This window comes from Salmo salar, chromosome ssa21 (genome assembly GCF_905237065.1).
Source record: "Salmo salar chromosome ssa21, Ssal_v3.1, whole genome shotgun sequence".
Taxonomy (NCBI): Eukaryota; Metazoa; Chordata; class Actinopteri; order Salmoniformes; family Salmonidae; genus Salmo; species Salmo salar.
The window spans coordinates 18,934,875-18,959,501 of NC_059462.1; the positions used below are offsets into that span (position 1 = coordinate 18,934,875).

The 24,627-nt window shown below is 42.0% G+C and overlaps 1 long non-coding RNA gene across 3 annotated transcripts; it reads left to right on the forward strand.

Moving 5' to 3' along the window:
* LOC106581897 (uncharacterized) lies at positions 1-24,036 on the forward strand. 3 transcript variants are annotated; one of them, XR_006761181.1, is made up of 4 exons: positions 1-207; positions 6,623-6,766; positions 7,656-8,100; positions 23,926-24,036. It is a non-coding gene; the product is annotated as an uncharacterized lncRNA (long non-coding RNA). The 3 variants fall into 3 exon arrangements; XR_001323191.2 differs by lacking the exon at positions 23,926-24,036 and having other exon boundaries at positions 7,656-8,450; XR_001323192.2 differs by lacking the exon at positions 23,926-24,036 and having other exon boundaries at positions 6,623-6,712; positions 7,656-8,450.
* Positions 24,037-24,627: the final 591 nt, after the last annotated feature.

The window sequence follows — 24,627 nt, forward strand, 5'->3', positions numbered from 1 at the left end:
TGCACACCACACTCCTCCCAATGAGTCATGACATTAGGGGGTTGGCCAGGGGAGCGGTTAACATTTGTTTTGACATAGAGAAGACACAGCAGTTGACAGTGCTGGAGAGACTAAAAAACTGCTTTTTGTATTTCATCAGACACTTTCGCTAACTACGTTGTGTATCTGTGACATCTCTGTGTGAAATGGTGTGACTGATCGTCAACTGTGAGTCTCTTTTTGAATATCTGCTACTAAATTCACTTTGTATTAGATATACCAGAGACTTATATTTACTCAATATAAGGCTCTGAGATAGCTAGGCTATGTCAGTGAGAGCAACTTGAAAATGCATAACGACTAAATAAGTTCTCCTTGAGGCTTGGCAGTGTTTTCCTGCCTTGGTTTTACAGTCAGCATTACAGCAGTACCTTCCCTTCCCTGTCTTATACACATTCCCTCTGCAACTACCCACTTGTATAAACACTTCAAAACAAGTGTACAGTAAATAGGTCTTGTGACTTGCTGAGTTAACTGCAACTTGGGTGGAGTGGAGTGGAGTTGTAAAGGCCATGAGGCTTATGTGAAAAGAACAGAAGAGACGGGAAGAGGATTCAGATTAAGACAAAGAGACAGAGTCTATTAGAGTTTGCGACACACTCTTTTCATACCACTTTGATACAGCTAACCCTAACCCTTTTCCTAACCTTAATATAATTATCCTTACCTGCTATGTTAATTATCCTAACCTGCTGTGTAAGTTCTCCTAACTTGCTACGAAAAAGTTACTTCCGGTCGTAGCTGTATCAAAGTGGCGTGAAAATAGTGTTTCTCATTAGAGTTTGCAACTGAAGCATGAGTCAGCATATTTCTGACATAAATAATACCGAAGGCCATATGCCTTCAGTATTCCCCATTCAAACCTGTATATTTTGTCGTTCTGAAGTACGTTTAAACCCATGAAATATGTCAGTTCAATTAGTCCTCCGCTCTTCAGCAAAGTAGGAGGGGTGCTCACTGCTCAACGACAATGACAGGAATCAAATAATTGGGGTTATACACAGGAAAAGCTTAGAGTTCTATGGTACTATAATAAATGGTGTTGGAGCACTCAATGAAATATGTGGATACACTTTATTTGAGTCCTCTGTCAGGGTTACATAATGTGATCATAACACTGACATAGCCGTTGGAATATCTAAAGTCAGTTGACAGAAGCTACATGACTGTTAACCAGTATATGTAGGCCCACACACTACCTGTTGAATTCCACTTCACATATACATGGTGTTCATTCAGGCACACTTTACAAGGAGAGAAGACAATAGGGGTGGAATTCTATTTTACACTTTAAAAAATGCTGGATTAAAAACAACCCAATATGGGTTATTTTGTAACCCAGCGCTGGGTAAATATTGGACAGAACACACACTGGGTTGATTTTGACCCAGCCAGTTGTGTTGCTTGAATAACCCAACATGTTGGGTTGTTTGCATTACCCAAAAAATGTGTTAGTTTAACCTTCAGTTGGGTATTTTTTTACTTTCATGCTGGGTTGACTTAGCAGCTGTGTCTTTTTTAATGTAATTGTCAGGTTATTGTCAGGAGGTGTGGCTTGTTAGGGGCGTGGCTTTCTTGTAGATCTTATTGGCCACCCGTGAGAGTACATTTAATTCCTGTTCATCATGTTAAGTTTACTGCAAATTAAAAATGTCCTTACTTTCTTTCGCATTTTACACATTCTTCTAGAATATTAAGACTTTTTATTACATATTATAATACGGTGGTATCTATCCCAACAATGGGATATGCATAGGCTTTTATGCAACTCATACATTTCTGTAAGCCTCAGTGAAGCTGAAAAAGTGTCAATGTTCAACCTTAGCATAACTAAATATACAATAAATATACAACAGAACAGATGAACATGAATGACATTTACTCTCACGGGTGGCTAAAAATAAATATCTGAAAGCCACGCCCCTACTAAACTACATCTCTAGTCTTCTGTTCCGCTGGGTCATATCTCAATAAAACCCAGCACCAATAACCCAGTATTAACAACCCAACCTTGTTATTTTTAAAGAAAACAACCCAACTAAGTGAACGAACTCCTGCAACCCAGCAGTTGAGTTAATCAAACAACCTACCTCTGGCTCAGAAATGCTGTCATGAACAATCATGAACTTTCATTGAGCCTTATTATTGAATTCATCAATAAAATGATTCAATTATTCAGAGTGAGCTTCAATGATGATAGCTAGATCAATTCCATCTAAACAACAGTGGACATACTGTTTCGTAACGTCTCCAATTCATATAATCCTGAATAGATTCTATATCGTTTATCTCCTCAGGGACTTTTCACCCAAGGATTTTGGTCAGGACTAGCTATTGAGCAAGTAGGCTACATCTGGCTTCCTGAATCCTTGAGTCCTTGAGTGTGTATACAGAGTTATCATTCATAACTCTCTGGTTATTAACACTAATAGTAGGGGTTATTTTACCTCACTCTGCCTGGGGCTGTTGTAGCATGAAATACCGCAGCCTGCAGCATATATCCAATATATGTAGTTATAATTGAAAAGTTTATATACGATTCACTATATCCACCAATTTTTCACAATTGTGTTTTTTCATCAGAAATGATTGCTTATGGGTACCTTCATGTTTGTGTAAAATATGAATGCTCTCAGATTTTTAATTAATAGATTTTAGAAAAATTTGGTTTTTATGCAAAATTATGTGCTTCTTACATTTCAGTCATTTAGCAGACGCTCTTATCCAGAGCGACTTACAGTAGTGAATGCATACATTTCAATTCGTTTCGTACATTTTTTTTATTTTATTTTCCTTACTGGCCCCCTGTGGGAATCAAACCCACAACCCTGGCGTTGCAAACACCATTGCAAACACCATGCTCTACCAACTGAGCCACATATGCTGGAATGGAATGTTCATATCCTGTACATTTGACTGTGATGTGGATGTCTCACTTAGCTAGCATAAGATGAATGTACTTACTATAAGTCACTCTGGATAAGAGCATCTGCTAAATGACTAAAATGGTCAATGTAAATGTTATACATAAAGATCTCATATTACTTACTGTATTGAATTATTTAAAAAATAAAACACATTTTGATGTCACAAATGTATCTTTATAAATATAAATAATGTAGTTTGTTTTTACATTTGACTGTGTTCAACCTAGCAGTACTTTCTTTTTTTACAGGGTAGATCAGCTTTAATATTGCTGACAGATTGTAGTTTTCATCAATGTAATTGTCTGCATCATTTCCAATTCCCCATATATATATATATATATATATATATTATATACAGTACCAGTCAAAAGTTTGGCCACACCTACTCATTCAAATGTTTTTCTTTATTTGTAATATTGTCTAATAGTGAAGACATCAAAACTATGAAATAACACATATGAAATCATGGAGCAACCAAAAAAGTGTTAAACAAATCAAAATATATTTAATATTTGAGATTCTTCAAAGTAGCCACCCTTTGCCTTGATGACAGCTTTGCACACTCTTGGCATTCTCTCAACCAGCTTCATCTGGAATGCTTTTCCAACAGTCTTGAAGGAGTTCCTATATATCCTGAGCACTTGGCAGCTTTTCCTTCACTCTGAGGCCTAACTCATCCCAAATCATCTCAATTATTTTGAGTTCAGGTGATTGTGGAGGCCAGGTCATCTGATGCAGCACTCCATCACTCGCCTTCTTGGTCAAATAGCCCTTCCACAGCCTGGATGTGTGTTGGGTCATTGTCCAGTTGAAAAACAAATGATAGTCCCACTCAGCGCAAACCAGATGGGATGTCATGTCGCTACAGAATGCTGGGGTAGCCATGCTGGTTAAGTGTGGTGTGAATTCTAAATAAATCACTGACAGTGTCACCAGCAAAGCACCCCCACACCATCACACCTCCTCCTCCTCCTTCATGGTGGGAACCACAAATGCGGAGATCATCCGTTCATCTACTCTGCATCTCACAAAGATAAAGAGTAGGTGTCCAAATTTTTGACAGGCACTGTATATGGTACTGTATATTTACTTTATTATTATAACCCAACCACCCCTCCCCTAATTGGAGTAAACTAATAAACAACAACACTTGGGCTTCTACTTCAGCTTATACAGTTGAAGTCGGAAGTTTACATACACCTTAGCCAAATACATTCAGTTTTTCACAATTCTTGACATTTAATCCGAGTAAAAATTACATGTCTTAGGTCAGTTAGGATCACCACACTATTTTAAGAATGTGAAATATCAGAATAATAGTAGAGAGAATTATTTCTTTCAGCTTTTATTTCTTTCATCACATTACCAGTGGGTCAGAAGTTTACATACGCTCAATTAGTATTTGGTAGCATTGCATTTAAATTGTTGAACTTGGGTCAAATGTTTTGGGTAGCCTTCCACAAGCTTCCCACAATAAGTTGGGTGAATTTTGGCCCATTCCTCCTGACAGAGCTGGTGTAACTGAGTCAGGTTTGTAGGCCTCCTTGCTCGCACACGCTTTTTCAGTTCTGCCCACACATTTTCTATAGGATTGAGGTCAGGGCTTTGTGATGGCCACTCCAATACCTTGACTTTGTTGTCCTTAAGCCATTTTGCCACAACTTTGGAAGTATGCTTGGGGTCATTGTCCATTTGGAAGACTAATTTGCGACCAAGCATTAACTTCCTGACTGATGTCTTGAGATGTTGCTTCAATATATCCACATACATTTCCTCCCTCATGATGCCATCTATTTTGTGAAGTGCACCAGTCCCTCCTGCAGCAAAGCACCCCCACAACATGATGCTGCCACCCCCGTGTTTCACGGTTGGAATGGTGTTCTTCGGCTTGCAAGCCTCCCCCTTTTTTCTCCACACACAACGATGGTCATTATGGCCAAACAGTTCTATTTTTGTTTCATCAGACCAGAGGACATTTCTCCAAAAAGTATGATCTTTGTCCCCATGTGCAGTTGCTATCTGTAGTCTGGCTTTTTTATGGCTGTTTTGGAGCAGTGGCTTCTTCCTTGCTGAGCGCCTTTCAGGTTATGTCAATATAGGACTCGTTTTACTGTGGATGTAGATACTTTTGTACCTGTTTCCTCCAGCATCTTCACAAGGGCCTTTGCTGTTGACTGAAATGATGTCAATTTGCCTATCAGAAGCTTCTAAAGCCATGACATCATTTTCTAGAATTGCCCAAGCTGTTTAAAGGCACAGTCAACTTAGTGTATGTAAACTTCTGACCCACTGGAATTGTGATACAGTGAATTATAAGTTAAATAATCTGTCTGTAAACAATTGTTGGAAAAATGACTTGTGTCATGCACAAAGTAGATGTCCTAACTGACTTGACAAAACTATAGTTTGTTAACAAGAAATATGTGGAGTGGTTGAAAAACGAGTTTTAATGACTCCAACCTAAGTGTCTGTAAACCTCCCACTTCAACTGTACATACTGTATATATTTTATGGACACAATATTTTTTACAAATGTTATATTGTGTTTGTTTTAATTCCCCTCCTTCCTCTACCCTCAACCTCTCCCATCTATTCCTGATGTCCATCCAGTTAATTTTTTCTATTTGCCATATATTTTTAACTGTGCTGTTTCGCAAAGTTCTGAAGCTATATACATTTTACAGACACAGTATATTTTACATGAGTTATCTTGTTGTTATTAGACCCAACCTTTAGCTCCATTCAACCCCTCCCATCTATATCTTAACACCATCCATATTGGATTTCTGGTTGCCATATATTTTTCAAATGTGCTGTGATGTTTTACTAAAGTTCTGAACTATTCTCATAGTTTCTACAGATTGTAAATTAAAGTTTAAATGTTTTGCTAAAAGTGTTATTATATTATTGATCGATTGACTATGACGTTTCAAATCACCCAGTAGTGCTATCTGTAGAGTTAGCCCCAGGTAAATGTTGCAATTCTTTAGCCATTCCTGGACCTGTGACCAAAGATAAGCTACATATGGACAGTTCCAAAAAAATGTATCCGGTGTCGTTTTGCGTATCAGTTCGTAAACTGTCAATTTTTTGGTCCTTAAATTAAAACCGGTATACTTTTTTATTTATCGCAATTGTCTTTAACAAATTTTGGTCTTTAATGCAAGGCCGACAGACAAGTTCTTTACTTCTTCCCCCTTCTACTTGTGTCTTCCATTTTTGAGGTAATTCTGCAATTAGTTGGTTGTAATTTTGGGTAGAGCAGACATTTCCTAGCAGTACTACTTCATTCTCTGAGAGCGAGGTGGGTATATAGCATTTAGAAAAAAAACATGATTATTTGTCTCTCTGAAATGAAACAATCAAGTGATAGATTTTAAACAAATACATGTGTGTCATACCATGATTAGATAGGAAAGAAAACAATTCCTTTAAGCAATGAAAGCTCATTTGGATATATAGCGTTTTGGAATAAAACTCTTCAATTGCTCCCATCACTCCTATTACTGTATGCGTGTTTCATTCTATCTATCTCTCCTATCTGTCTCTCTTCTATTCTATGACAGACAATCCAAAATCACACATACTGACCACTTGTATGGACGTTACTCCTCCCATAGGAACAGTTCATTAACTGAAAACTGTTCTTCCTTCAGCCTGCAGGTACGTGGTGCGGCGCATCCGGGCTGCAGTGAGAAGGGGAGAGCAGCCAGAGAAGCCCACCGCAGCATGTAGCCAGGCCAAGGGTGAGTGGGCTCAGCTGGGGCAAGAGGAGGCCTGGAGGTCCTTGGGCTCTGGGGGTAAGGAGGATGCTGCTCAGACAACAAATAGTTTGATTTAGGCCCTAAATCAGCTGATTGATATTACCTGAAAGATGACCTGAAACATACCGCATAGATAATGATAATGATATGGTTTGCTTTTGTCTGATGAAAGTCACATATACCTGGATCCTGTGTGTACGTCTGTGTGTTTGGATGGGTATATGCATTCATGCATGCTTGTACAGACTCATATGAACAGGATTATAAGAAATGTTTGCACTTTGCAAATGTTTTTTGTTGTTGCTTTTGTACTTCATGTTTGTCCGAGGCTGTATGGTGAGATATGTTTTTACTGGGATTAAAATTGAATCCTGTGTGTGTGTGTGTGTGTGTGGGTGTGGGGGTGGGGGGGGACACACGAGGTCGACGGCTACTTTAAGCTCGGGGGTTAGCTTTAGGGTTAGGGTTACAGTTAGGGTTAGAATTAGGGTTAGTGGTTATGGGTTAGGTTTATGGGTTAGGAGTTAGTTACAGTTAGGGGTTCATTTCAGGGTTAAGGTTAGGGCTAGGGTAAGGGTTAGGGAAACTAGGATTTTGAATGGAAATTAATTTTAGGTCCCCACAAGGATATTAAAACATATGTGTGTGTATTTATGTGAGTGTGTGTGTGTTTGTGTGCATGCATCGGTGTGCATGCATGCACACACAGAATGTTGATTTTGACATGCATACGCGTGAACACACACACACACACACACACACACACACACACACACACACACACACACACACACACACACACACACACACACACACACACACACAAACACAGTGTTAGGGTTGTACAAAGCCGAAGAGATGACATTTAACAAATCAATTCCTCGTTAATGTAGGCCTACTGGTGTTTTTCATTGTTTCTGTGCAGCATGGAAGGAGGAGGGTATGCAGAAGAATGGACAGGTGGAGCCGATGTTCAAACCCCTGGTAACGGAGCCGGAACCAGGCCTGAAGGTGGCAGAGTGGGCCTCTGGTGAATGACGTTAGAGAGGGCTGGATAGAAAACAGGAGAGAGTGTGGAGGAAGGGATGAGAGGAACAACTGTGTAAAAGATGCACTGACTCAGTTGCATTATTATCTGTATCCTGTAAGACTATAGCAGCAACCTCATATGTTGTCCTATCACATGCTATGGAGAGACGCCCACTGCATTAACTAATCCTTGCTAATGCCATGTCAGTATGAGGAGTTACATGTACTGCATGTTTTCTCTGGCTCAGTATGAAATTGTATGACACTGACCTTGCACATACAGATGCATTCACCTGCTAATACAACGGATCACATTTACTGTGGAAAAATTCACACATTAGGTGCACACACACACACACACACACACACACACACACACACACACACACACACACACACACACACACACACACACACACACACACACGCACACACACACTCTCCCCCTCCCACTCCACTCCTGTGGCCAGGTCTCTGTCCTTTGGGGTAGTCGAAGGTCAGAGTGAAAGAGTAACAAGCAGTAGCAGGCAACGAAGAGAATGATTGCCTGGACATCAATTCCCCACCTGAGGAAATGCCCAGGCAGGAAGACAAAAACAAACCTTCTGCTGTTAATAAAGATACTGCCTCTATTTCTTCACTGTATTCTGGGAGATGTGTATTTTCAGTAAACAAAGTACTCTTGCCCCCAGTGTGTTTCTGGGTTTCATCAATCATTCTTTAAACATTGAGCAGCAAAGAGCACACACAGCACATGGCTTCTATAATACATATCAGGATTATTGTTTAATAATGTGTTGAAGTAAAAAAAAATAATCACTCTCACACACTCACATAGTATACACACTCACACTCACTCTATCTCCCTCCCTCCCTCTGTCTCTCTCATTCTCCCTCTCGGACACAGCATTTTTTATCAGTTGCATGCTTAGAGGAAATACAACATATGAATAACATTATCTGGTGTGGGTTGACAACACATTATTACGTTGTCTTCAGAAAGTATTCATACCTCTTGACTTATTCCACCTTATGTTGTGTTACAGCCTGAATTAAACATGTATTACGGACTAAACATATTATGGACTAAACATATTTTTGTTTCTTTCACCTACCTACAAACAAAACCAAATAATAACAAAGTGTAAACATGTTTTTAGAAATGTTGGCAAATGTATTGAAAAGGAAATACAGAAATATCTAATTTACATAAGTATTCACACCCCTGAGTCAATACTTTGTAAAAGTACCTTTGGCAGCGATTACAGCTGTGTGTTTCTGGGTAAGTCTCTAAGAGCTTTCCAAATCTGATTTGTGCAACATTTGCCCATCCTCAGTTCTCTTATCACAGCCACTAAACTCTAACTAAACTCAGCAACAACAAAAAAAGTCCCTTTTCCAGGACCCTGTCTTCCAAAGATCATTCATAAATATCTAAATAACTTCACAGATCTTCATTGTAAAGGGTTTAAACACTGTTTCCCATGCTTGTTCAATGAACCATAAACAATTAATGAACATGCACCTGTGGAACGGTCGTTAAGACACTAACAGCTTAAAGACGGTAGGCAATTAAGGTCACAGTGATGAAAACTTAGGACACTAAAGAGGCCTTTCTACTGACTCTGAAAAACACCAAAAGAAAGATGCCCAGGGTCCCTGGTAACCAGCGTGAACGTGCCTTAGGCATGCTGCAAGGAGGCATGAGGACTGCAGATGTGGCCAGGGCAATACATTGCAATGTCCGTACTGTGAGACGCCTAAGACAGCGCTACAGGGAGACAGGGCGGACTGCTGATTGTTCTCGCAGTGTCAGACCACGTGTAACAACACCTGCACAGGATCGGTACATCCGAACATCACACCTGCGGGACAGGTACAGGATGGCAACAACAGGAACGCACAATCCTTCCATCAGTGCTCAAACCGTCCGCAATAGGCTGAGAGAGGTAATAGGATGACTGAGTGCTTGTAGGCCTGTTGTAAGGCAGGTCTTCACCAGACATCACCGGCAACAACGTCGCCTATGGGCACAAACCCACCGTCGCTGGACCCGACAGGACTGGCAAAAAGTGCTCTTCACTGACGAGTCACGGTTTTGTCTCACCAGGGGTGATGGTCGGATTTGCGTTTATCATTGAAGGAATGAGCGTTACACCGAGGCCTGTACTCTGGAGCGAGATTGATTTAGAGGTGGAGGGTCCGTCATGGTTTGGGGCGGTGTGTCACAGCATCATCGGACTGAGCTTGTTGTCATTGCAGCCAATCTCAACGCTGTGCGTTACAGTGATGTGTGGTACCCTTCCTGCAGGCTCATCCTGACATGACCCTCCAGCATGACAATGGCACCAGCCATACTGCTCATTCTGTGCGGTATTTCCTGCAAGACAGGAATGTCAGTGTTCTGCCAGGGCCAGCGAAGAGCCTGGATGTCAATCCCATTGAGTACGTTTGGGAACTGTTGCATCGGAGGGTGAGGGCTAGAGCCATTCCCCCCTGAAATGTCTGGGAACTTGTAGGTGCCTTGGTGGAAGAGTGGGGTAACATCTCACAGCAAGAACTGGCAAATCTTGTGCAGTCCACGAGGAGGAGATGCACCACAGTACTTAATGCAACTGGTGGCCACACCAGATACTGACTGTTACTTTTGATTTTCACCCCCCTTTGTTCAGGGACACATTATTCCATTTCTATTAGTCACATGTCTGTGGAGCTTGTTCAGTGTATATCTCAGAATCTTGTAATGTTCATACAAATATTTACAGATATTTGTTAAGTTTGCTGAAAATAAACGCAGTTTACAGTGAGAGGACATTTCTTTTTTTGCTGAGTTTATTTTATAGTCACCATTGGCCTCAGTAAAATCCCTGAGCGGTTTCCTTCCACTCTAGCAACTGAGTTAGGAAGGACGCCTGTATCTGTGTAGTGACTGGGTGTATTGATACACCATCCAAAGTGTAATTAATAACTTCACCATGCTCAAAGGGATTTTCATTGTCTGCTTTTTTTATTTTCTATCAATAGGTTCCCTTAGTTGAGAGGCATTGGAAAACCTCCCTGGTCTTTGTGTTTGAATCTGTTTGAAATTCACAGCTTGACTGAGGGATCTTACAGATAATTGTATGTGTGGGGTACAGAGATGAGGTAGTCATTCAAAAATCATATTAAACACTATTATTCCACACAGAGTGAGTCCATGCAACCTATTATGTGACTTGTTAAGCATATTTTTACTCCTGAACTTTAGTGTAACGATGTGCGCTGAGAGTCGGGAAGCAAGTTCAGGGAGTGAGTGTTTTAATAAATAAACACAACATAATACAAAACAAGAAACACGAACAACACACAGACTTAACACTGGGACAGAAACAATAACACCTGGGGAAGGAATCAAAGGGAGTGACATATATAGGGAAGGTAATCAGAGGTGATGGAGTCCAGGTGAGTCTGATGACGCGCAGGTGCTTGTAACGATGGTGACAGGTGTGCGCCGTAACGAGCAGCCTGGTGACCTAGAGGCCGGAGAGGCAGCACACACACGTGACATTTAGGCTTGCCATTACAAAATAGTTTAATACTTATTTACTCAAAACATTTCAGCTTTTAATTTTTTATTAATTTGTAAACATTTACAAAAAATGTTATTCCACTTTGACATTATGTGGTATTGTGTGTAGGCCAGTGACAAAATAAATCTGAATGTAGTACATGTTTAATTCAGGCTGTAACACAGCAGAATGTGGAAAAAGTCAAGGTTTGTGAATACTTTCTGAAGGCAACGCACAAAAGACATAGCAAACTCCTGTACCACACCCCAGCAGAAACAGGGTCAACATCTGTCACGGTTGTCGTACGAAGGAGACCAAAGCGCAGCGTGTGTATCGTTCCACATTTTATTAAACTGTGAAACTATGCAAGACATACAAATAAACTTAATAAACAAAACAACAAACCGTGACGAAGAGGTGCAACACACACTTATTCAAAATACAATCTCCCACAAACCCAGGTGGGAAAAACAACTACTTAAGTATGATCTCCAATTAGAGACAACGATGACCAGCTGCCTCTAATTGGAGATCACCCCCCCAAAAAACCATAGAAATACAGAAACAAGAACATGACAACATAGAAAATCTAAACTAGACACAACCCCGTCACACCCTGACAACATCATATAAAAACACCTATTTTGAGAAAACAGACAACATTGAATTTATGGCCTTCAAATTAATCTCGATTAACTCAGAACTAAAATCTTGCATAATTTATGTCCACGTCCGATTACTTTCAGGTGAATCCCGCACACCTTCGTAGTTCTCCTCGACTGGGAAAGGAGAACCAGTGGGTGTGTGAACTTAAAGACACCAGGTCTGCCTCTGCATGAGTGGACCAGGTAATTAGGATTAGGTAACCTCTCAGTGGTGAAATGCCTTTCCTTTGTTAACACCTCCAGGAGCCTACGCCACATGATTGCCTCCCTTCTTCTTATCCTCACTTATCCTCTATTTTCCACTCTGAGCTGTGAGCACCCCATGCCCTGGAGGAGAGGGGGAACAACCAGAAGAGAGGAGATAAGGATGAATCTGAAAAGGAGAGGTGGCACGGTACATCTCAAGAGGGGCTCTGCAGATGGGGTGTGAGTGGTTGAGTGGGAAAGCAGATATCCAAGAAGGTATGGGGGAGAGGAGGAGTGGAGGGTGGAAATGCAACGCGTCTGTGTGTGTACGTGCATTTACATGAGGACGGATGTGAAGGAGGGAAGTGTGTGTGTTTGTGTGTGTGTGTGTGTGTGTGTGTGTGTGTGTGTGTGTGTGTGTGTGTGTGTGTGTGTGTGTGTGTGTGTGTGTGTGTGTGTGTGTGTGTGTGTGTGTGTGTGTGTGTGTGCGTGCGCTGGTGGTAGGTATGGCATGTTCTCCTGGATGCTCTTTAAGTAGATCAGACAGAACAGGTGCTTTAACCCCTCCACGCCTTTAAACATCTCTTCTCCTCCTGCAGGCCTGGAAGTGTGCAATGTGATGAGAATGGACAGGAATGAAACTTGCACAAACACAAACAGATAGCAAATACTGTATGCCACGTCGAACGCACCCATCACAGCCATAGTTCTTCAAAATAATGAAATTAATTCATAAATAAATCTCATCTAAGCTGCACTTAAATTTGCAGGCAATTGCCATGCATGTCACATGGAGACAAACACAGACACACACAGGAATGGGCATGCACACAAGAAGCACGCACAAACACACACAAACACACACACAGCTTGGAAATTAGATTTCGGTTACACTTCAGATGATGTTAATTCCCCCTGGATCAGATTCGTGAATCCCGGTGCCTCTGGGTGATATTGTCTCAGGAGAACAAGGTGTACAGTAATTACCCCGCTGTACAATAATTACGCCGCATCTTTCTGTATCTTTGTGTTCCCATACTCTCTTCCCACTCTCTCTCCTTCTCACTTCTCCTCTACTCTCTTTCTCAACCTCTCTGTGTCACCCTCTTCATCACTCTCTTTCCTTCGTCTAACTCTTTCCAACGTCTATTCCATGCTGGTTCAATGTAATTTCATTGAAATTATGTGGAAACAACATTGATTCAACCAGTGTGTGCTCAGTGGGTTCCTTCTTTTAATCTACCACTCTCTGTCTCATTCCCCTGTTTCTCTTTCTGTATTCACTCTTTCTCTCTCCAATGGTTGTTCCTGTTACCAGAGGTGTCGTTGTCCTTATGGTTGGAGTGCTACACTACATTATTATACATATTGTTCAAGTAAACAAAGAACAACCTTAAAAAGTCTATTAAACAGTGAAAAAACTATCTCTTCTTGTACATACAGTTTGTATGTGTATGCTACACGTGTGTTCTATACATATCATATGACCTTTGAAAAGGAATTAGATGTACTAACTAGAGGTCGACCGATTAATCGGAATGGCCAATTAATTAGGGCCGATTTCAAGTTTTCATATCAGTCTGTAATCGGCAATTTTGGACACCGATTATGGCCGATTACATTGCACTCCATGAGGAGACTGCGTGGCAGGCTGACTACCTGTTTTGCGAGTGCAGCAAGGAGCCAAGGTAAGGTGCTAGCTAGCATTAAACTTATCTTATAAAAACAATCAATCTTAACATAATCACCAGTTAACTACACATGGTGGTTGACGATATTACTAGTTTATCTAGCTTGCATATAATCGATGCGGTGCCTGTTAATTTATCATTGAATCACAGCCTACTTCGCCAAACGGGTGATTTGACAAGCGCTTTCGCGAAATAAGCACTTTCGTTGTATCAATGTGTACCTAACCATAAACATCAATGCCTTTCTTAAAGTCAATACACAAGTATATATTTTTATACCTGCATATTTTAGTTAATATTGCCTGCTAACATGAATTTCTTTTAGACTTAGGGATGCCACCGGTTAGATAAAATACGGAACGGTTCCGTATTTCACTGAAAGAATAAACGTTTTGTTTTCAAAATTATAGTTTCCGGATTTGACCTAAGGCTGGTATTTCTGTGTGTTATTATATTATAATTAAGTCTACGATTTGATAAAGCAGTCTGACTGAGCGGTGGTAGGCAGCAGCTGGCTCGTAAGCATTCATTCAAATAGCACTTTCCTGCATTTGCCAGCAGCTCTTCGCTGTGCTTCAAGCATTGCGCTGTTTATGACTTCAAGCCTATCAACTTCCGAGATTAGGCTGGCAATACTAAAGTACCTATTAGAACATCCAATAGTCAAAGGTATATGAAATACAAATGGTATAGAGAGAAATAGTCTTATAATAACTACAACCTAAAACTTCTTACCTGGGAATATTGAAGACTCATGTTAAAAGGAACCACCAGCTTTCATATGTTCTGAGCAAGGAACTTAAACGTTAGCTTTTTTACATGACACATACTGCACTTTTACTTTCTTCTCCAACACTTTGTTTTCGCATTTTTGAAACCAAATTGAACATGTTTCATTATTTAGTTGAGACTAAATAGATTTTTATTGATGTATTATATTAAGCTAAAATAAGTGTTCATTCAGTACTGTCGTAATTGTCATTATTACAAATATATATATACATAAATCGGCCGATTAATCGGTATCAGGTTTTTTTGGTCCTCCAACAATCGGTATCGGTGTTGAAAAATCATAATCTCTAGTACTGACTTAAAAAAACGTTGATCCTGTCTCTGTACGTACAACCTTTTCAGACCACACAATCAATAACACTAATCCCTGAAAAAAGGGAACATACTGTATGTCCATCATATGTCAATTCCTTTCCATCCCCATTCATTCCCTAATGACAGATAAGGACTATTTACTCAATACAATGATTATATGCATCTACATTACCTATAGATTTACACCTGTTAGTTATTTACGTCTGCACAATTAGGACTAGAAGCATTTCATTTAAGCAACAACCTAATTCTATTATCTCTGTGGCTGAATTTCTGTGATGTTCTATTGAACAACCACATAGGCTTTGAAACCAACTCCATTGATGTTACAGATGTCTGTCTGCCAGCAACATCCTGAGGGACAGGGATAAGAGTACAACTAAAGCAGAGGCCGTTCTTCAGCTGGGTTGTATGTATACTCAGCACAAATTTAGAGAAGAAGACAGTAGTCAATGTGCTCGGTTCCTCCATCATCTATTGACCAGAAACAAAATGAGACAAATTATACATTATTTTATTTTATTTTATTTCACCTTTATTTAACCAGGTAGGCAAGTTGAGAACAAGTTCTCATTTAAGTTCTCCTTTCCCCCTTCTGATAACCAGGCGGCGAATCGCATCTCTGCATGTCTGTCAGACATATCAGTGTGGATGACGGATCACCAGCTCAAGCTGAACCTCGGCAAGACGGAGCTGCTCTTCCTCCCGGGGAAGGACTGCCCGTTCCATGATCTCGCCATCACGGTTGACAACTCCCTTGTGTCCTCCTCCCAGAGTGCTAAGAACCTTGGCGTGATCCTGGACAACACCCTGTCGTTCTCCACTAACATCAAGGCGGTGACCCGATCCTGTAGGTTCATGCTCTACAACATTCGCAGAGTACGACCCTGCCTCACACAGGAAGCGGCGCAGGTCCTAATCCAGGCACTTGTCATCTCCCGTCTGGATTACTGCAACTCGCTGTTGGCTGGGCTCCCTGCCTGTGCCATTAAACCCCTACAACTCATCCAGAACGCCGCAGCCCGTCTGGTGTTCAACCTTCCCAAGTTCTCTCACGTCACCCCGCTCCTCCGCTCTCTCCACTGGCTTCCAGTTGAAGCTCGCATCCGCTACAAAACCATGGTGATTGCCTACGGAGCTGTGAAGGGAACGGCACCTCCATACCTTCAGGCTCTGATCTGGCCCTACACCCAAACAAGGGCACTGCGTTCATCCACCACTGGCCTGCTGGCCCCCCTACCTCTGAGGAAGCACAGTTCCCGCTCAGCCCAGTCAAAACTGTTCGCTGCTCTGGCACCCCAATGGTGGAACAAGCTCCCTCACGACGCCAGGACAGCGGAGTCAATCACCACCTTCCGGAGACACCTGAAACCCCACCTCTTTAAGGAATACCTAGGATAGGATAAAGTAATCCTTCTAACCCCCCCTTAAAAGATTTAGATGCACTATTGTAAAGTGGTTGTTCCACTGGATATCATAAGGTGAATGCACCATTTTGTAAGTCGCTCTGGATAAGAGCGTCTGCTAAATGACTTAAATGTAAATGTAAATGTAATGTAAATGTCTTGTAGATGATCTGGAGCCAATGTGTTTGGCGACGAATATGAAGCGAAGGCCAACCAACGAGAGCGTACAGGTCGCAGTGGTGGGTAGTATATGGGGCTTTGGTGACAAAACGGATGGCACTGTGATAGACTGCATCCAGCTTGTTGAGTAGGGTATTAGAAGCTTTTTTGTAAATGACATCGCCGAAGTCGAGGATTGGTAGGATGGTCAGTTTTACGAGGGTATGTTTGGCAGCATGAGTGAAGGATACTTTGTTGCGAAATAGGAAGCCAATTCGAGATTTCACTTTGGATTGGAGATGATTGATGTGAGTCTGGAAGGAGAGTTTACAGTCTAACCAGACACCTAGGTATTTGTAGTTGTCCACAAATTCTAAGTTAGAACCGTCCAGAGAAGTGATGCTGGACAGGCGGGCAGGTGCAGGCAGCGATCGGTTGAAGAGCATGCATTTAGTTTTACTTGTGTTTAGGAGCAGTTGGAGACCACGGAAGGAGAGTTGAATGGCATTGAAGCTCGTCTGGAGGGTTGTTAACACAGTGTCCAAAGAAGGGCCAGAAGTGTACAGAATGGTGTCGTCTGCGTAGAGGTGGATCAGAGATTCACCAGCAGCAAGAGCGACACCATTGATGTATACAGAGAAAAGAGTTGGCCCAAGAATTGAACCCTGTGGTACCCCCATAGAGACTGCCAGAGGTCCAGACAGTAGGCCCTCCGATTTGACGCACTGAACTCTGTCAGAGAAGTAGTTGGTGAACCAGGCGACGCAATCGTTTGAGAAACCAAGGCTACTGAGTCTGCCGATGAGGATGTGGTGATTAACAGAGTCAAAAGCTTTGGCCAGGTCAATGAATACGGCAGCACAGTATTGTTTCTTATCGATGGCGGTTACGATGTCGTTTAGGACCTTGAGCGTGGCTGAGGTGCACCCATGACCAGCTCTGAAACCAGATTGCATAGCGGAGAGGGTGCGGTGGGATTCGAAGTGGTCGGGTAATCTGTTTGTTGACTTGGCTTTCGAAGACCTTAGAAAGGCAGGGTAGGATGGATATAGGTCTGTAGCAATTTGGGTCAAGAGTGTCACCTCCTTTGAAGAGGGGGATGACAGCAGCTGCTTTCCAATCTATGGGAATCTCAGACGACACGAAAGAGAGGTTGAACAGGCTAGTAATAGGGGTTGCAATAATTTCGGCAGATAGTTTTAGAAAGAAAGGGTCCAGATTGTCAAGCCCAGCTGATTTGTAGGGGTCCAGATTTTGCAGCTCTTTCAGAACATCAGCTGAATGGATTTGGGAGAAGGAGAAATGGGGGAGGCTTGGGCGAGTAGCTGTGGGGGGTGCAGTGCTGTTGAATGCAGTAGGGGTAGTTAGGTGGAAAGCATGGCCAGCCGTAGAAAAATGCTTATTGAAATTCTCAATTATAGTGGGCTTATCGGTGGTGACAGAGTTTCCTATCCTCAGTGCAGTGGGCAATTGGGAGGAGGTGTTCTTATGCTCCATGGACTTTACAATGTCCCAGAACTTTTTAGAGTTGGAGTTGCACGAAGCGAATTTCTGTTTGAAAAAGCTAGCCTTGGCGTTTCTAACTGCCTGTGTGTATTGGTTTCTAACTTCCCTAAAAAGTTGCATATCGCGGGGGCAGTTCGATGCTAATGCAGAACGCCACAAGATATTTTTGTGTTGGTTAATTAAGGGCAGTCAGGTCTGGGGAGAACCAAGGGCTATATCTGTTCCTGGTTCTAAATTTCTTGAAAGGGGCATGCTTATTTAAGATGGAGAGGAAGGCATTTTTTAAAAATAACCAGGCATCCTCTACTGACGGGATGAGGTCAATATCCTTCCAGGATACCAGGGCCAGGTCGATTAGAAAGGCTTGCTCGTTGAAATGTTTCAGGGAGCGTTTGACAGTGATGAGTGGAGGTCGTTTGACCGCTGACCCATTACGGGTGCAGGCAATGAGGCAGTGATCGCTGAGATCTTGGTTGAAAACAGCAGAGGTGTATTTAGAGGGCACGTTGGTTAGGATGATATCTATGAGGGTGCCAGTGTTTGCGGCTTTGGGGTTGTACCTGGTGGGTTCATTAATAATTTGTGTGAGATTGAGGGCATCAAGCTTGGATTGTAGTATGACTGGGGTGTTAAGCATGTCCCAGTTTAGGTCACCTAGTAGCACGAGCTCTGAAGATAGATGGGGGGCAATCAGTTCACATATGGTGTCCAGAGCACAGCTAGGGGCCGAGGGGGGTCTATAGCAGGCGGCAACGGTGAGAGACTTGTTTTTGGAGAGGTGGATTTTTAAAAGTAGAAGTTCAAATTGTTTGGGTACAGACCTGGATAGCAGGACAGAACTCTGCAGGCTATCTCTGCAGTAGATTGCAACACCGCCCCCTTTGGTCGTTCTATCTTGTCTGAAAACGTTGTAGTTAGGGATGAAGATTTCAGAGTTTTTGGTGGACTTCCTAAGCCAAGATTCAGACACAGCTAGGACATCCGGGTTGGCAGAGTGTGCTAAAGCAGTGAATAAAACAAACTTAGGGAGGAGGCTTCTAATGTTAACATGCATGAAACCAAGGTTATTACGGTTACAGAAGTCATCAAAAGAGAGCGCCTGGGGAGTAGGAGTGGAGCCAGGCACTGCAGGGCCTGGATTCACCTCTACATCCCCAGAGGAGCAGAGAAGAATAAGTATGAGGGTACGGCTAAAAGCTATAAGAATTGGTCGTCTGTGACGTCCAGAATAGAGAGAAAAAGGAGCAGGTTTCTGGGGGCGATAAAATAGCTTCAAGGTATAATGTACAGACAAAGGTATGGTGGGATGTGAGTACAGAGGAGGTAAACCTAGGCATTTAGTGATTATGAGAGAGATATTGTCTCTAGAAACATCATTGAAACCAGAAGATGCCATAGCATGTGTGGGTGGAGGAACTGAGAGGTTGGATAAGGTATTATGAGCAGGGCTAGAGGCTCTACAGTGAAATAAGCCAATAAACACTAACCAGAACAGCAATGGAGAAGGCATATTGACATTAAGGAGAGGCATGCTTAGCCGAGTGATCAAAGGGTCCAGTGAGATTCAGACAGCTAGCCGGGCCATAGGTAGCAAGCTGGTGGAAGATGGGAGGGAGGTCTGTTTTTAGCCACCTCGTGCGTTTCCGTCTGTGGGTTCCGTGTGGAAGGGGGGACCTGTCCAAGTTGGCAAAATAGTTAGTTATAGTGGCCCAAGAAAAGTGTCCGATAGACCTATTCAGATCGCAGCCGAAAAGACAGCTAACGATTAGCGGGCCGCAGATGGGCGATCAGGTTACGTCGCGACGGAGGGGCCAGTTGGATAACTCCCTCGGGCAGATAACGTCGGTGGTCCAGTCGTGAAGACCCGATGGGGCTCCGCATCGGCAGTAAAACGGGTCAGGATAGGTGAGTTGTAGCCCAGGAGACACTTCAGCTGGCTAGCTCAGGAATAGCCCAGGAGTGGCTGACGGAACTCTTCAGCTGGCTAGCTGGCTAGCTCCGTAATAATGTGTGTTAATTCCATGACCGACGTTGCCAATAGTCACTCAGGTAGCAGCTAGTTAGCTGCAAGATCCAGGTGTAAATGTCCAGAGCCTGCGGTAGAAATCGGGGAAAGGAGAGAGAATAGGTCCGGTATGCTCTGGTCTGAGTCGCGCTGTACAAAAACTGGCAATAGCTTTTCGAGCTAATGGATAGCTGAGGACAGCTAACCGTGGCTAGCTGAACTTCAACGTTAGCCAGTGAAAATGGCTAACCTCTTGCTAGCTTCTGTTGTGGAATTCAGATGAGGTAAATAATACTTTCTTTTTTTTAAATTGGTGAGGCGGGTTGCAGGAGAGTGCTTTGAGGTTGAGTTTTTACAATAAATAAAAAAAAAAGATATATATAAAAAGATAAGTGAAGAAAAAATATGTAAATATATATATACACGGGACACGACAAGAGGAGGGTAGAGGACGTCTGAACTGCTACGCCATCTTGGAAGTTTTATAATGACAGTCCTGGCCCGCTTCAAGGATACTGAGAATTTCTAGTGCTTTCCTTAGCGGATCGAAACTGAGTAATTTCCATGAAAGCAATGGCTTCTTCCTTGCTGAGCGGCCTTTCAGGTTATGTCAATATAGGACTTGTTTTACTGTTGATATAGATACTTTTGTACCTGTTTCCTTCAGCATCTTCACAAGCGCCTTTGCTGTTGTTCTGGGATTGATTTGCACTTTTCACACCAAAGTACGTTTATCTCTAGGAGACAGAACACGTCTCCTTCCTGAGCAGTATGACGGCTGCGTGGTCCCATGGTGTTTATACTTGCGTACTATTGTTTGTACAGATGAACATGGTACCTTCAGGCGTTTGGAAAATGCTCCCAAGGATGAACCAGACTTGTGGAGGTCTACAATTTTTGGCTGATTTCTTTTGATTTTCCCATGATGTCAAGCAAAGAGGCACTGAGTTTGAAGGTAGGCCTTGAAATACATCCACAGGTACACCTCCAATTGACTGAACTGATGTCAATTTGCCTATCAGAAGCTTCTAAAGCCATGACATCATGTTCTGGAATTGTCCAAGCTAATTGTCCGATTTAATCTGGTTACTACTCCTGCCCAGTAACTAGAATATGCAAATAATTGTTTGATTTGGATAGAAAACACCCTAAAGTTTCTAAAACTGTTTGAATGGTGTCTGTGAGTATAACAGAACTCATTTGGCAGGCCAAAACCTGAGAAGATTCCAAACAGGAAGCGCTCTCTCTGACTATTTCTTGGCCTTCTTGATCATCTCTATCCAAAACAGGGGATCTCTGGCATAACGTGACATTTTCTAACGCTCCCATAGGCTCTCAGAAGGCGCCAGAACGTTGAATGATGACTTTGCAGGCCATGGCTGAAAAACAGTGGCGCATTTGGATAGTGGTCGATCTGAGAACAATGAGACTGGGGCGCTCGTGCACGAGACTCCACCATGTTTACTTTCTCTCTCTTTGAATGAAAACAACGACTCCCGGTCGGAATATTATCGCTTTTTTACGAGAAAAATCGCATAAAAATTTATTTTAAACAGCGTTTGACATGCTTCGAAGTACGGTAATGGAATATTTTGAATTTTTTTGTCACGAAACGCGCCGGGCGCGTCACACTTCTTTACCCTTCGGATAGTGTCTTGAACGCACGAACAAAACGGCGCTATTTGGATATAAATATGGATTATTTGGAACCAAACCAACTTTGTTATTGAAGTAGAAGTCCTGGGAGTGCATTCTGACGAAGAACAGCAAAGGTAATCCAATTTTTCTTATAGTAAATCTGAGTTGGTGAGTACCACACTTGGCGGATGTCAAAATAGCTAGCCTGTGATGGCCTGGCTATCTACTCAGAATATTGCAAAATGTGCTTTCACCGAAAAGCTATTTTAAAATCGGACATAGCGATTGCATAAAGGAGTTCTGTATCTATAATTCTTAAAATAATTGTTATGTTTTTTGTCAACATTTATCGTGAGTAATTTAGTAAATTCACCGGAAGTGTTCGGTGGGAATGCTAGTCAGGTGCTAGTCACATGCTAATGTAAAAAGCTGGTTTTTGATATAAATATGAACTTGATTGAACAAAACATGCATGTATTGTATAACATAATGTCCTAGGAGTGTCATCTGATGAAGATCATCAAAGGTTAGTGCTGCATTTAGCTGTGGTTTTGGTTTTTGTGACATTATATGCTAGCTTGAAAAATGGGTGTCTGATTATTTCTGGCTGGGTACTCTGCTGACATAATCTAATGTTTTGCTTTCGTTGTAAAGCCTTTTTGAAATCGGACAGTGTGGTTAGATTAACGAGAGTCTTGTCTTTAAAATGGTGTAAAATAGTCATATGTTTGAGAAATTGAAGTAATAGCATTTCTAAGGTATTTGAATATCGCGCCACGGGATTCCACTGGCTGTTGAGTAGGTGGGACGATTTCGTCCCACCTAGCCCATAGAGGTTAACCAATTTTGGTCTTTAATGCAGGGCCGACAGACAAGTATCTTTACTTTTTCCCCCTTCTACTTGTGTCTTCCATTTTTGAGGTAATTCTGCAATTAGTTGGTTGTAATTTTGGGTAGAGCAGACATTTCCCTAAATCAGCTGATTGATATTACCTGAAAGATGACCTGAAACATACCGCACAGATAATGATAATGATATGGTTTGCTTTTGTCTTATGAAAGTCACATATACCTGGATCCTGTGTGTACGCCTGTGTGTTTGGATGGGTATGTGCGTTCATGCATGCTTGTACAGACTCATATGAACAGGATTATAAGAAATGTTTGCGCTTTGCAAATGTTTTTTGTTGTTGCTTTTGTACTCCATGTTTGTCCGAGGCTGTATGGTGAGATATGTTTTTACTGGGATTAAAATTGAATCCTGTGTGTGTGTGGGTGTGTGTGGGGGTGGGGGGGACACACGAGGTCGACGGCTATTTTAAGCTCGGGGGTTAGCTTTAGGGTTAGGGTTACAGTTAGGGTTAGAATTAGGGTTAGTGGTTATGGGTTAGGTTTATGGGTTAACAGTTAGTTACAGTTAGGGGTTCATTTCAGGGTTAAGGTTAGGGCTAGGGTAAGGGTTAGGGAAACTAGGATTTTGAATGGAAATTAATTTTAGGTCCCCACAAGGATATTAAAACATATGTGTGTGTATTTATGTGAGTGTGTGTGTGTGTTTGTGTGCATGCATCGGAATGTTCATTTTGACATGCATACGCATACGCATGCACACACACACACACACACACACACACACACACACACACACACACACACACACACACACACACACACACACACACACACACACACACACACACACACACACACACACACACACACACACACACACACACAGTGTGAGGGTTGTACAAAGCCGAAGAGATGACATTTAACAAATCAATTCCTCGTTAATGTAGGCCTACTGGTGTTTTTCATTGTTTCTGTGCAGCGTGGAAGGAGGAGGGTATGCAGAAGAATGGACAGGTGGAGCCGGTGTTCAAACCCCTGGTAACGGAGCCGGAACCAGGCCTGAAGGTGGCACAGTGGGCCTCTGGTGAATGACGTTAGAGAGGGCTGGATAGAAAACAGGAGAGAGTGTGGAGGAAGGGATGAGAGGAACAACTGTGTAAAAGATGCACTGACTCAGTTGCATTATTATCTGTATCCTGTAAGACTATAGCAGCAACCTCATATGTTGTCCTATGACATGCTATGGAGAGACGGCCACTGCATTAACTTATCTTGCTAATGCCATGGCAGTATGAGGAGTTACATGTACTGCATGTTTTCTCTGGCTCAGTATGAAATTGTATGACACTGACCTTGCACATACAGATGGAAAAATTACTGTGGAAAAATTATTCACACATTAGGTGCACACACACACACACACACACACACACACACACACACACACACACACACACACACACACACACACACACACACACACACACACACACACACACACACACTCTCCCCCTCCCACTCCACTCCTGTGGCCAGGTCTCTGTCCTTTGGGGTAGTCGAAGGTCAGAGTGAAAGAGTAACAAGCAGTAATGCCCAGGCAGGAAGACAAAAACAAACCTTCTGCTGTTAATAAAGATACTGCCTCTATTTCTTCACTGTATTCTGGGAGATGTATATTTTTTATCAGTTGCATGCTTAGAGGAAATACAACATATGAATAACATTATCTGGTGTGGGTTGACAACACATAATTACATTGCCTTCAGAAAGTATTCATACCTCTTGACTTATTCCACCTTATGTTGTGTTACAGCCTGAATTAAACATGTATTACGGACTAAACATATTATGGACTAAACATATTTTAGTTTTTTTCACCTACCTACAGATAAAACCAAATAATAACAAAGTGTAAACATGTTTTTAGAAATGTTGGCAAATTTATTGAAAAGGAAATACAGAAATATCTAATTTACATAAGTATTCACACCCCTGAGTCAATACTTTGTAAAAGCACCTTTGGCAGCGATTACAGCTGTGAGTGTTTCTGGGTAAGTCTCTAAGAGCTTTCCAAATCTGATTTGTGCAACATTTGCCCGTTTGCC